The following is a 12,773-nucleotide window of genomic DNA, read 5'->3' as shown; positions in this document are numbered from 1 at the left end:
TGAGTGAGTTGGGAACTCCTGCTAATGAGGGCGGTTCTTTGATTTGTATGGGTGAAAGTGGCCAGATTGCTAACTCAACAAGCCTACCATTTTGAAGATTTGTCTGATTGGGGAGCTTGGAACTCAACTACACAAGACGAAATTCAATCCTTCCCCAAAGCAGGGGTTAGTAGATAAATTGCTCCTTTAAGGGCTGATTCCGGGTCTTGAACATAGTGGCTACACCCTCTCTTGGGAAGAGAGGATTCAGCCATAGTAGAACTATGACTTATTATTCATTAGAGGAATTAGTGGTACTTAAGAAGCTAGATGTAACTATAGGGGAAAAATGGTAAATTGGCTCAGCTGTACTTATGAGTGATTTGTGAAGGGTCATCGCACTATTGATTGGTTATATCTAATGGACACAAAAATATATCTTTAGTGCGAAGAGTGCAATTGTCAGTCTTTAGTGGAGTGACCAACAGTTAACGAATGGTGGATCTCGTGATTAAATAGTTTAGTCAGTTATTCAACTACCGTTGAAGCTTCAAGCTACAGGTCCATAAGATCCCCTTGGTAGCTCAATGGGTTCAAGTTAAGAATCAGATTTTTGGGTTAGTTTGAAGTGTTCAAATTAACAAGAGAAAATTTTATTATATGTGACATAATCAAATTGATTCTATTATATGTGATATAATTGATTTGATGTATTAGATACATTAATTGGAGATATTAATATAAATATGATTTATATTAAATACCATAAAATAGAAAAAGAACTATAGTTTATATGTTTCATATGATGAAATATTAAAACTGTAGGTTATAAATATAATATGATAAGTTGGTTATTGTATTTATTTATAATATATTAATTATGTGATAATTAATTAATCTTTGTCTTTAATAACCGAATTGAGCGGGAGGTTATTGGAAGTTTTATGGTAACTGTGAGATACAAGGAAAATGGTTTTCCAAAAAATTCAGAAGTTGATGTTTTCATTCGGATTCGTCTCATAGAAAGTCTATCGAGTAAAAGTGTTTTACTAAACGATAGCATAGAGAGCATACACGATCAAGTACCGAGTTTACTATATGATAGTTACTAGTTTACTCGTTGCTACACGATCGAGTAGTAAGTCTATACGATAGGCTTCTTCTTTCTAGACGATTGAGTATCTATTTTATACGATAGACTTCATCCATCTCCCACTTACTCGATCGTCTACATCCTTCATTCCTCTATCCAAAGTCACACCAAATGCACAAATCTTGGATTCTCACACCGAGAATACCAAAATAATTCTTGTGGTGGTGTTCTAGTTCCGTTCGAGGGTCAAGGATCGAGTTTAACTCAATTGTGATCGAGGTTCATCCAGTCATTCATTGAGATTGAGTTCTGATCGTTGCGTGCAAGTTCATGCTGTTGAACGAGTTACTGAACAATCGAGGGATACTTGAAGAAAGGTTCTTCAAAGGTTTCCATATTCTATCCCTTGTCTGTTCATTTAAAGAAGCATGCTGTAATTTTTTTGTTTATGCATAATCTGTTCTTGTAGACTGTAATGTTTTGAGTTCTTTCTCAATGGAACTTGGAACAATCCGCTTCCGCTCATTGGATCTCTATTAATAATTCCTTCAGTTTTGGTAACACTATTGGATGTGGCCCACTCTGTAGTTGTAAAGTGCTATAGACGATGTAATCCTAATTCGTACATGTTATGTCATGAGGAGTGGGGACTTCCTATGCAATGGGTTTGTACAAGATCACACCACGGTTTGTACAAGATCGGACCACGAAATCAATCACTCTTACTTTATAACACTGTTTACTAATTAAGACTGACTATTTCAAAGAGATGACCTAGGTAACTTGACCTTAATTTTGTAAAATTAATAAAGTTTTTAATTTCGAAAACAAAATTGATTTTAGAATCAATTTAAAAAACACAAAAATGGAAAAAGTGGGAAAACTCCATTGACACTAACCAAGTAGCTCACTCAATTCCCACCAAATTCTTGATTCAATCTTCCAAGCATGAGGTGCTCTTTATGCAACTATCTTTTTTGCATGATGGTCTTGCAATAAATAGAGAAGATTGGACTGAGAATCGAGCATGCAAACTGTATGTACTTGATGAGTATTGCTGAAAACTTGAGAGGTTGAAGAAGGTGTTCTTCAAGGTGCATCAATGAGCTTTTTCTCCAAATTTCCTTTATTCAAGCTTATTTTGAATCCCACAACTCAATCTAAGGCTCCAAAAGAATAGTAGAGAAGGTCTTGAGGTGGTTTACAAGAAGATTTGGAGAAGATTTGCAGCTAAATTCGAGTTTCAAGAGGTTCTTCAAAGGTATGTCTTGAAACCCTCTTATTATTGTATGAGCATGCTTTATTTATGACCAAAATTATTGAATTAGAATGCTTATTTATCCTTGTTGCTTCCGCTGCATGCCGATATGCTCCAACAATTGGTATTAGAACATCATTTAAGCATTCAATTTAGTTTAATTTTGGTATGGTGGGTTTTTTCATGAGATATATGAAAATGGTGCAATGATATGTTTTTTTTTTTTTTTTTTTTTTTTAAGATTTGGCATTTAAATTATCTTTGATTCCTTAGTTAAATTTGTAATTGGCTCTTGTTTAATGAGCTTATATGTGTGATCAAGAGTTTGAAATTTATTTGGAGTCATTAGAGTTGAAATTAAGTTGTAATTGAAGAAAGAAGTGAAGAAGGTCAAGTTGCAGAAAACTGGATCGTGAGCTTTTGTCCAGGCAACATCGCAATGCTGCCCTTGAATGTCACAATACTGTTCATAATGGAGGGAGGATTGAGTATCATCGAGGAAGTGAGGATCGAGTTTTCACCTACCAGCCATCGAGTAACGAGTTTCAACTGAACCGACGAGTTTGACCGGTTTGACGATCATTGACCGAGTGAGGAAACAAGTTCTGGTCCGATTTGATGTTCAAGTGAGTGAGTTTTGAGCCGGTTCGATCAGTTTTCTTATTATATGGTTTGGTTCAACTTCAAAAAGGTTTTGGATGATCCGGTTCAAGCAGTTCACGTCCAGTTCAAGCTGTTTGGGTTTGGTTTGGAGTGGTTTGAGCGATCTGAAAGAGTTTTTGAGTTGTTTCTTGCTGGTTTTTGTAATAATTAGGCTTTGTTTGCTTGAAAATGCCAAAAGTAAATCCATATCAGTATGTGTTCAATTATTTATACATGTAATGTATGTTATAGTTAAATAAATCTTGTATGTGCATACAGTATGCCATGTGGATTTAAAATTCCACCATAGGAAGCATGTTATATATATTGAAAGTATGTTATAAAGTGTTATAATATATAGTATGCATGTTTAGGGTCTCTTTTGTTTAATATAAATGTTATATTAAATATTAAAGGCCTTTGATGTATGTTATGGATGTTTAACATGTCTAAAATTTTGTAAGCTGTTATAAAATTGGGTTAGACATTTAAAATCCATAACAAAGAATAGCTGCATGCTTACGTAAGTTAACCATCGTTTTAATAGTTAAAATAGGTCATTAAAACTTATAAAACTCAGGTTACAAACTCAAAACAGCTATATAATCCTATTGAAGGTTGGGGTTACTTAAGTTGACGGTCAACGGAACACCTCCTACTTGGGGATTATGGTCGAATAATTAAGCATTGTTAACCGGTTTTATGAGTAATATGTGAGTGATGTGAGGTCTTAAAATTGGTTTATCATCTAGACATCATAGGTTAAATCCAAATATAAACGTTATACTTGGATAAACACCTAGACTTAGGTTGTTTTATTAGCCAGAACAAGCCTAAAGGAAATGTATATCCCGTTAACATTAGAACACTTCAGTGGGAGTTTAATAATATATATGATATGCTATTAGAACACTTCAGTGAAAATCAAATAACGTATATGACATGTTAGAACGCTTCAGTGGGAGATTAATAAACATATATGATATGATTATTTTTAGCTCTCACGTCCCTAAGAGTTCACGATCTCAATTCATGTGGCACTTCGTGTCACCCTGGGAGTGACCTCCATTCGAAAAGTGTTTACATGAATCGAGATTTTGGTGAATAGGGAAGTTGTTCACTTTAAAATTAAATGTGATGTTTTTTATTTTAAAATTTTCATGTTCTCAAGATGTTCACACCGAAAGGTTCATATGACACTTCGTGTCACCCTGGGAGTGACCTCCATTCAGAAAGTGTTTGTGTGAATTGATCATGGTGAATGAGAGGAAGTTGTTCCATGGAAAATCATATATATGATATATTGATTTCAATTCTCACGTCCCCAGATAATTCCCACCATGAGATCTGTGCAACACTTCGTGTCACCCTGGGAGTGACCTTCATTCGAAAAGTGTTCATCATGAGATCAAGACCAAAGCGAATGATTTCTTTACCAATTCAATGATGGCTAGTCATTTAGCGACGACTATCCACTCGAAGGGTTTTAACATAGGATTTAGGACAACTCAAACTCCAGAAATGGATAAGATTTCTAAAGTCGGTTTCAACTTTGAATTTCCAACTTTAGGAGCATCGTTGGGGCCGGCTTTTGAGGTCTAAAAATAGAGGGTTACACTTATAGAATTACTAAAGAATTAGTAATTTCTGACAAAAAACAGTAGCTAAATGACTATTCGCATATGAGTTACTCTAGAGATAGTATTTAGTCAAGAATGTCTTGCTGTAGTATCGTTACAAAAATAATCTTGGGTATATTATTACTTTCCTAAGACTTGGTTAGATTTAAAAAGCAATTTCCTGATCAAATTTGTTTATATATTTTTTTTTTTCAGAATGACGAGTTCATTAGTACAATTGTTGGCTTCTGATAAACTGATTGGGGATAATTATGAAACTTGGAAATCAAATCTGAATACTATACTGGTGATAGATGATTTACGATTTTTTTTTAACAGAGGATTGTCCTCCTATTCTTGGCTCAAATGCAAACCAAATTGTTTGGGATGCATACGATAGATGAATCAGGGTGAATGACAAAGCCCGTGCCTATATCCTTGCCAGAATATCTGATTTCTTGGCAAAGAAACATAAGACTATAGATACTGCCAAAGAGATTATGGAATCTCTCTGTGGGATGTTTGGACAACCGTCCTTCTCCCTAAGGCATGATGCTATTAAATATGTTTACAGCTGTCGTATGTAAGAAGGGGCCTCTGTTAGAGAACATGTCCTGGACATGATGGTTCATTTCAATGTGGCGGAAGTAAATGGGCCTGTCGTTGACGAGATAAGTCAAGTTGGTTTTATTCTAGAATCTCTTTCGAAGAGTTTTCTACAGTTCTACACGAATGCACTTATGAATAAAATAGAATACAACTTGACTACTCTTTTGAATGAGCTATAGGCTTACCAGACTATGATGAGAGCTAAAGGTCTGGGACCGGAAGTACATAATACTATCGCTGAGAAGAGAGGAATGTCCTCTAAAAAGCCTGTTGTTGCTTCCTCTTCACAGAGTAAGAGTATTTCTGTTAAGAAGAACAAAGGGAAAGGGAAGTAGAAAACCGCTGGTAGAAAAGGCAAGGCTAATGCTGCAGACAAAGGAAAGTATTTCCACTGCAATGAGGAAGGGTATTAGAAGAGAAACTGTCGTCAGTACCTTATTGAGAAGAGAGCAGAGAAAGAAAAACAGGCAAACTAGTTCCTGAAGATTGCTTGTTGTCCTCTACATGACCAGTGGGAGATGTTGCTGCCTGAAGATGATCTAATCAGCTTTTGTTATTGTAATAAAAAGTTAGTTTTTCTTGTTTGTAAAGAACAAATTGTATATATTTTTGTAAATGAAATGTTCATTAGCGAAAGTTATGTTTGTTCTAATGAATAACAACTTCTGTTAAGAACCAACCTAGTTAAAAGCCATTTGCAAATATTTAGATATTTAAAACGGCTAGAAATCTTAACCTAAGTGATAATTTTAGATCACTGGAAAAGTTCAAAGTGTACAAAATTTGTTAGGTAAAATAAAATTGAAATACTTCGATTGGATCAAAGTATAGAAAGTTTGAGATTTTTAGGTCTATTTGATAGAACATGAAATCCAGTGAACAACTTTCTAATTCCCTTAACTGTTTTCTTAACATCATTCCAATTATTAGAATATTGTCAAAGATCACCATGTATTATTTATTTCCATAAAAGCTTGCATATATCAATAAAGAGTTATTGAACTGACATTATAAACAAAAGTTGTTTATACAGGTCAGGTGCATCTTACTCAAAGAGTTGAGAGTATCTCGATGTAGTGGGAAGAATGTATTCCTAGTAAGACTAGGAATACCAGATATATAACCTAGGGCAAGTGGGAGAAAAAATTGGGTATGGGATACAGAATGGTAAACCATGGGTATTTGATGCCCTAGTTTATTGTATTTCTCTATAAAACTCAAAAACTCAGTATTATATATTCAAATATATAAGTTATCACTAGAGTTTTAGTCCAAGTAGGGGTTTGTTGGGTTTTATGTCTTAAAACTCGTGGTTTGTAAACAATAAAACTTATTCTGAAAATTCAATAAGTTGTTATCTAATATATGAATTTTTTATTTTGTTTTAGAAATAAATCCAATAAACTAAAAGATCAATGACTATTAAATGAGTACTTGAACTTTCTGTGGAGACATAAAAGTAGATCGGGTTCGAGTAAATAGTTAAAATGATCTATAGTATATGGATAAGATTGGGTGCCTTATTTTGGTAACACTATTAGATACGACCCACTTTATAGTTGTTACAAAGGAGTTGTAAAGTGCTATAGACGACGTGATCCTAATTCGTACGTGTTATGATATGAGGAGTGGGGACGTCCCATGCAATGGGTTTGTATAAGATCGGACCATGAAATCAGTCACTCTTACTTTATAACGTTGTTTACTGTTTAAGACTAATTATTTCAAAGAGATGACCTAGGTAATTTGACCATAATCCCAAGCTAACTATGAACTCTTATTTATTCGGTATTATCATTATATTTGCATAGATGAGGGTTGGCTCAACAACGTCGGCTCAATAAATCTCCATTTCAGGGGTAAGAATGGGTAGATAGCTAGGGACATAGGGTGCAAGATGGAATTCACTTCTACCCGTTTTCAGGGATAGTAGAGAGTTGTTCCCTTAAGTGTTGGTTCTGGATCTTGAACAAGGGGCCCCACCCTCTCATTGACTCGAGAGGGACTCGGTTTGTTGATCGGATCACTAACCAATTATTCATTAAAGGACCAGTGGGACTTAAAGAACAAGAGGTAATCTCGAGGGTAAAATAGACATTTGACCCAACCGTTATTACGAACAATCTATGAAGGGTTAACTTACTAATCATGGTTATATCGAGTGGACATAATATATTTACAGTGAGGGGAGTGCAACTATGGGCTTTAGTGGAGTGACCCATTAGTTAACGAATGAGGGTTAATTCGGTGTAAAGAGTTTAGGGAGCCCATGATCTGTAGACCCATGAGGTTCCTTTACTAGCTCGTAAATGGTTTGGCCTTAGAGTAGCGTGATAAGTTAATTTGAAACGTTTAAATTAGAATTAAGGGAATTAGTAATTATATGTAATACAGTTACGCGTTTAATTTTGGAATTAAACGGAATTGGAGAATTAATTAATATTTAAATATGATTTAAATATTAAATTCATGAATAGAGATTCATGATGGTGAAACTTGTATTAAAATTAATTTAATATTTGATATTGAATTAATTAGAATTATTTAATTATTTACTTATTATTAATTTTATTAGAAAATTAATTAATGAATTAATTTTTAAAATTAATAAAGTTTTTAATTTGAAAACAAAATTGATTTTAGAAATCAATTTGAAAATCAAAATATGAAAAACACAAAAATGGTAAAAGTGGAAAAACTCCATTAACACCAACCAAGTAGCTCATTCAATTCCCACCAAATTCTTGATTCAATATTCCAAGCATGAGGTGCTCTTCATGCAACTATCTTCTTTACATGATGGTCTTGCAATAAATAGGGAAAATTGGACTAAGAATCGAGCATGCAAACTGTATGTACTTGATGAGTTTTGCTGAAAGCTTGAAAGGTTGAAGAAGGTGTTCTTCAAGGTGCATCAGTGAGCTTCTTCTCTAAATTCTCTTTATTCAAGTTTATTTTTAGTCCCACAACTCAATCTAAGGCTCCAAGAGAATAGTAGAGAAGGCCTTGAGGTGGTTTACCAGAAGATTTGGAGAAAATTTACAGCTGAATTCGAGTGTTAAGAGGTTCTACAAAGGTATGTCTTGAAACTCTCTTATTATTGTATGAGCATGCTTTATTTATAGCCAAACTTAACAAATTAGAATGCTTATTAATCCTTGTTGCTTTCGCTTCAGGCTGATATACTCCAACACTTACATGGACTACAACTGAATGTGGCGATAAAGGAAGACCATTTTCCACTTAGTGATAAGATAAGTGTGGCAAACACATCGAGAGATGTTGAAAGACTTAAATAGAGAATAGAATGTGGACGTATCACACATGTATACTTAGTGATTGCCAGATAGTCTTCCCAACCCCATTTCATTCCATTGATTTCCTACAGACTTGTTGTCTATTATTGAGGAATCATCACATTGAATTCCAACGCATTACATATTCTTTCAACGCATCCCATTTCTCCACCCTCTTTCTCTTGCATGTATGTTGACTTAGTTTAGTTTATATTCTCAACACACATATCCATACTTAGAATTACACTGTGAAAAATCATCTCTCCATCTTGTATTAGCACTAACTAATCCCTATGTTCGACCCTGGACTTGCCAGGAAACTTTGGCTAGGTTTGTACTTGGATCTAACTCAAGAAAACTTGTACCCAATAAGAGCTTTGCATGAAAAATTAATCTTTATCTTCTAGTACATAGTCTCAAATTAAGTTAGAAAATGGCACAAGCGTAAACAAAGATTAAAAACGCAACAATGACACTCCAATTGATGGCACAATTGTAATTTTTGGGTCTTTTTCCTATTTGGTGCATCCAACCTCCAAATTACTCCTTTTTGGCTGTTTTTCATCTAAATGATTTCTTTGACCCTCAAAATGAATTACCAACAAAATAGGATAATTAACATTAAAATCCATTTACGAGCCTAAATTAAGCTAGAAGTTATAGCTCTTTTTTATAGCTATTAAACACCTCCAACTTAATTCTTGCTCGTCCTGAGCAAGATAAAAACACATTCAAGCCAATATACATTCTTTCTCACAAAAACATGCTTGCTCAAATTGCTAAGGTTGGTACTCTAATCTCAGCAGTCAAATAGAATGAAATTTGCAATCAACAATGAAATTCGATTACAATCGATCAATGACAATTAATCAATGAAGCACATTTTTAAAGTTGATTCAAATATATTCATGCATGAATGAGCCTAGAGCCTTGCTAGTTAAGCTTGCACAACCCAGAAAGGTTTTATAAGGTTCTCAATCTATTTTCCTTCTACTCTGGCTCAGTTATCAACTTTAGACATACCAAACTGGCATAACAGAAGGCAACACTAAAACAAGGGTGCCTAAACTCACGCACACAAAATGTAAAGGGCATTTCTTTTATCTAGAGGGCTAGCTTTCACACTTAACCATAGGGAACCTATGCATTCTTTTCTTGCGAGACTCTAACTCAACATGGTAGAGGTAGCTCTTTTCACCTCTATTCAAACACTTTTTTTTTCCCCAAGCAAGCAAGCATTACTTTTTTTTTCCACTTCTTTTTAACTTCAACTTACCCTTTCTTTATCATCATCACACTAGGCCTTTTTTATCCACATTATCTAGTTTTGCTATAAGACAAGTAGGGTTACTCTTAAGTCATAGGTGGGCCTTTCGGGGTGACAATAGAAATCTAAACCCGATAATAAGATCCTAAGCATGCAAGACCTAATTTCGCAAAAACAATGACTTAAAGATGTATGAGTGGCAAGAAAAATTTTTTAAAAATGGGCTAAAAATCATGATCATGCTCTCCAAACATTCACATACAAAATTTACCACAAAAAGAGTGCATCATAAACTATTCATTATAACAAACCAAAGAATAGAGCAAACAAACATTTTAAGCACACAAGCATAGTTTGAACACAACGCTCAAGGACCACAAGTTATAAAGAAACATTACCCAAATGGGTACTCCACCCTCAACTTAAAATGATACATTCTCGCCAATATATCTCTAAACTAAGCTCTATGAAATAAAAGGTACAAGGGAACAGAAAGACTCCCTTGATAACATTCTCGGGCATGGGGTGGTGGGTAGCCTAACGCGACTTCATTTTTTTCTTCTTTTTCTTCAAGGGTCAAGGAGAGAAACCTAGAAAAGAGAAACAAAGAAAAATCCAAAACAAAAAAGGAAAAATTACAAACAAAGAAGTTAGCAAAGAAACTAAAAGAAAGGAAAAAGAAAGCTAAAAACTACGAAAATAAAGAAAGGAAAGGAAAGATACTAACAAGAGCAACAGGGGATAGTGGTGGACATGGCTAGTCAACAGTTTGAGTCAAGCAAGTCCGAATCTCTCTACAGGCCACACTGAAACCCGATGCTAGCATAGTAGAGGCGCTCACACTCGCACATAAAGTTAATAGTCCTCTCCATGCGTCTAGCCCACGGGCAGCCTTACAACTCAGCCGCATGGCCTTGGTTGCCATCCTGAAAGCTCTATCACTAACCGACTCCTCCTCTTTGATCGACACATCGTATTGATCCTAGGGATCAACTCGGGGAGACTTCTCCTCAGAATGGAAAGTAGCAACAGTAGTCCTGCAAATGGGACCCCAATGCCCTATCCTCTCCTCGTCTCTCGGGATCTCTACCCCAGACCTATGGCACAACTTAGTGATCAAGCTAGGGTGCCTTAAGCTACCCGTGGTGGAACACCGTCCACATCAATGGATGAAGGCTCTAATAACCCTACCTGTGTTAATGGATCTACCCTGAATGAGACAAAAGAGGAGTTTCACCCTACCTCTGGTTACGTCGGTCAGGCGAAGCATTGGCATCAGTCTGAAGCAAATGAATGTGTGCCAGATCTGACTAGAAACGACCATCTTCGTCCCCTTAAACTGGACCGTTATGTTGTGAATGGATTCACTCAACTCTAGGCCCACATAGGGCTTCTATGACATCCCTTCCTGAAACTGTTGATAGTAGAACCTCCCATACAGATCGTCGAAATCTATTAATCCATAGACTTCATTGATACGAGGAGAGGAGAAAGACACACAAACACTTCACATTAATGAGAAATCCCTATCTTTGTCGATGTTGGCATATAATTCCCTAACTAAAGGAACAATTGCCTCATCAAGATGACCTACAAAGGACTCTAGCCATGCTGTTGTATCTTAGCAGTGATGTAGGGGTAGAAGTCGGGCTCTAGAGACATGGCCCCTTCGAGGACAAATCATCTAGTGGATACGACGTAATGGAACCGATCTAAAGCGCCCTGGGACATAAACCTAGGGTGCTCACACTGAGGCTTAGGATCTTTGTTCCTATGACTCGAACTAGCCACCTTTTTACCCTTGTCTTTCCTAGGACCCATCAACATTTCTAAACAAAAACTCACAACTCTTGGGTAAAAACCTAATTGAAACAACGAACACCTCTACGCTCACAAAATCAACCAAAACATCTCAAACTTAATCAAACCCCAACCTGAAAGCAGAAAATCCCAACAATTAATCACAAAGCACTTAAAAAATTCAACACCTAAACACTTCCCATCTTCAAATTCAAGAAAATATTCAACAAATCCAGAATTCGCAAGCAAAACCTATCTAAATCTCAACGGAATAAACAAGAATCAGAAGATTTATCTATAGATTGCAAAGCACTCCAAAGATGTGAAGAAAATCTCCCTAAATTGGAAAAAGGATGAAAAACTGATAATGGGTAGAAATGCACGTTATCATAGTACTAAGTTCTTAAACAATGTTGGATTGCATTGATGAAATATGTTAAATTGCATCCATTAAGCATAAATTCTATAATATTGCAGTCGCATGCGTCCAACGCATTAGAGCAGTTGATCTTTACATTTTTGTGTAGAATATGCGTTAACGAAATGCGAAGATTGTGATCATAGGAATACATTAGTCAAACGAAACTTCACCGTAAGACTTTGCGTTGATCGTGCTCGCAAACATTCGCCAAGAAGAATCATCGCAACTTGGTCAGCGCAACATGGTGGGCGCATCCGGGTGAAAGGATAATTAAGAGCAATGGGACAGCAAGCTGACGACAGTCGGATCCAAATTAAGTTGACAGCCGATAACGGTCACAAAGTACATTAAGCTTTATCGGTGACAATTATCCGGCGCATCAGTCAGGAATTAAAGCTGTCCCATCTGTACAACCGGGAGAGAGAAGTCGCCTTTCACCATGGAAACTCTATAAATACCAAGTGCATTTTTCAGAGAAGGGATTACTTCATCACTTTACAAGTTCACACCTTTGTCCATAGTTTTCTTTCATTCTAAGGTGGACGCGAGGAAGAAGGTGTGTCGGTTGGTCATTCCGGTAAACTTGGGAAAGCACCAGAAGCTCCAAGACAGAGAGAGGGCCGATGCCTACGAAAACAGGAGCGTTTGTAGATCAAAATAGAGATTCAGTGTAAAAAGCCTCGGTCAGCAAGGAATTGCTTCCAGGCTCTCTATCTTTACTTTCCATTGTCATTTCGTACTCAACTCAATTATAAGAATGGAATGTCTTTCTCTATATCTGTTCACTCT

The sequence above is a fragment of the Benincasa hispida genome, chromosome 1 (assembly GCF_027475165.1).
Source record: "Benincasa hispida cultivar pf3 chromosome 1, pf3_genome.v1.1, whole genome shotgun sequence".
NCBI lineage: Eukaryota > Viridiplantae > Streptophyta > Magnoliopsida > Cucurbitales > Cucurbitaceae > Benincasa > Benincasa hispida.
This window is presented reverse-complemented; position numbering follows the sequence as displayed.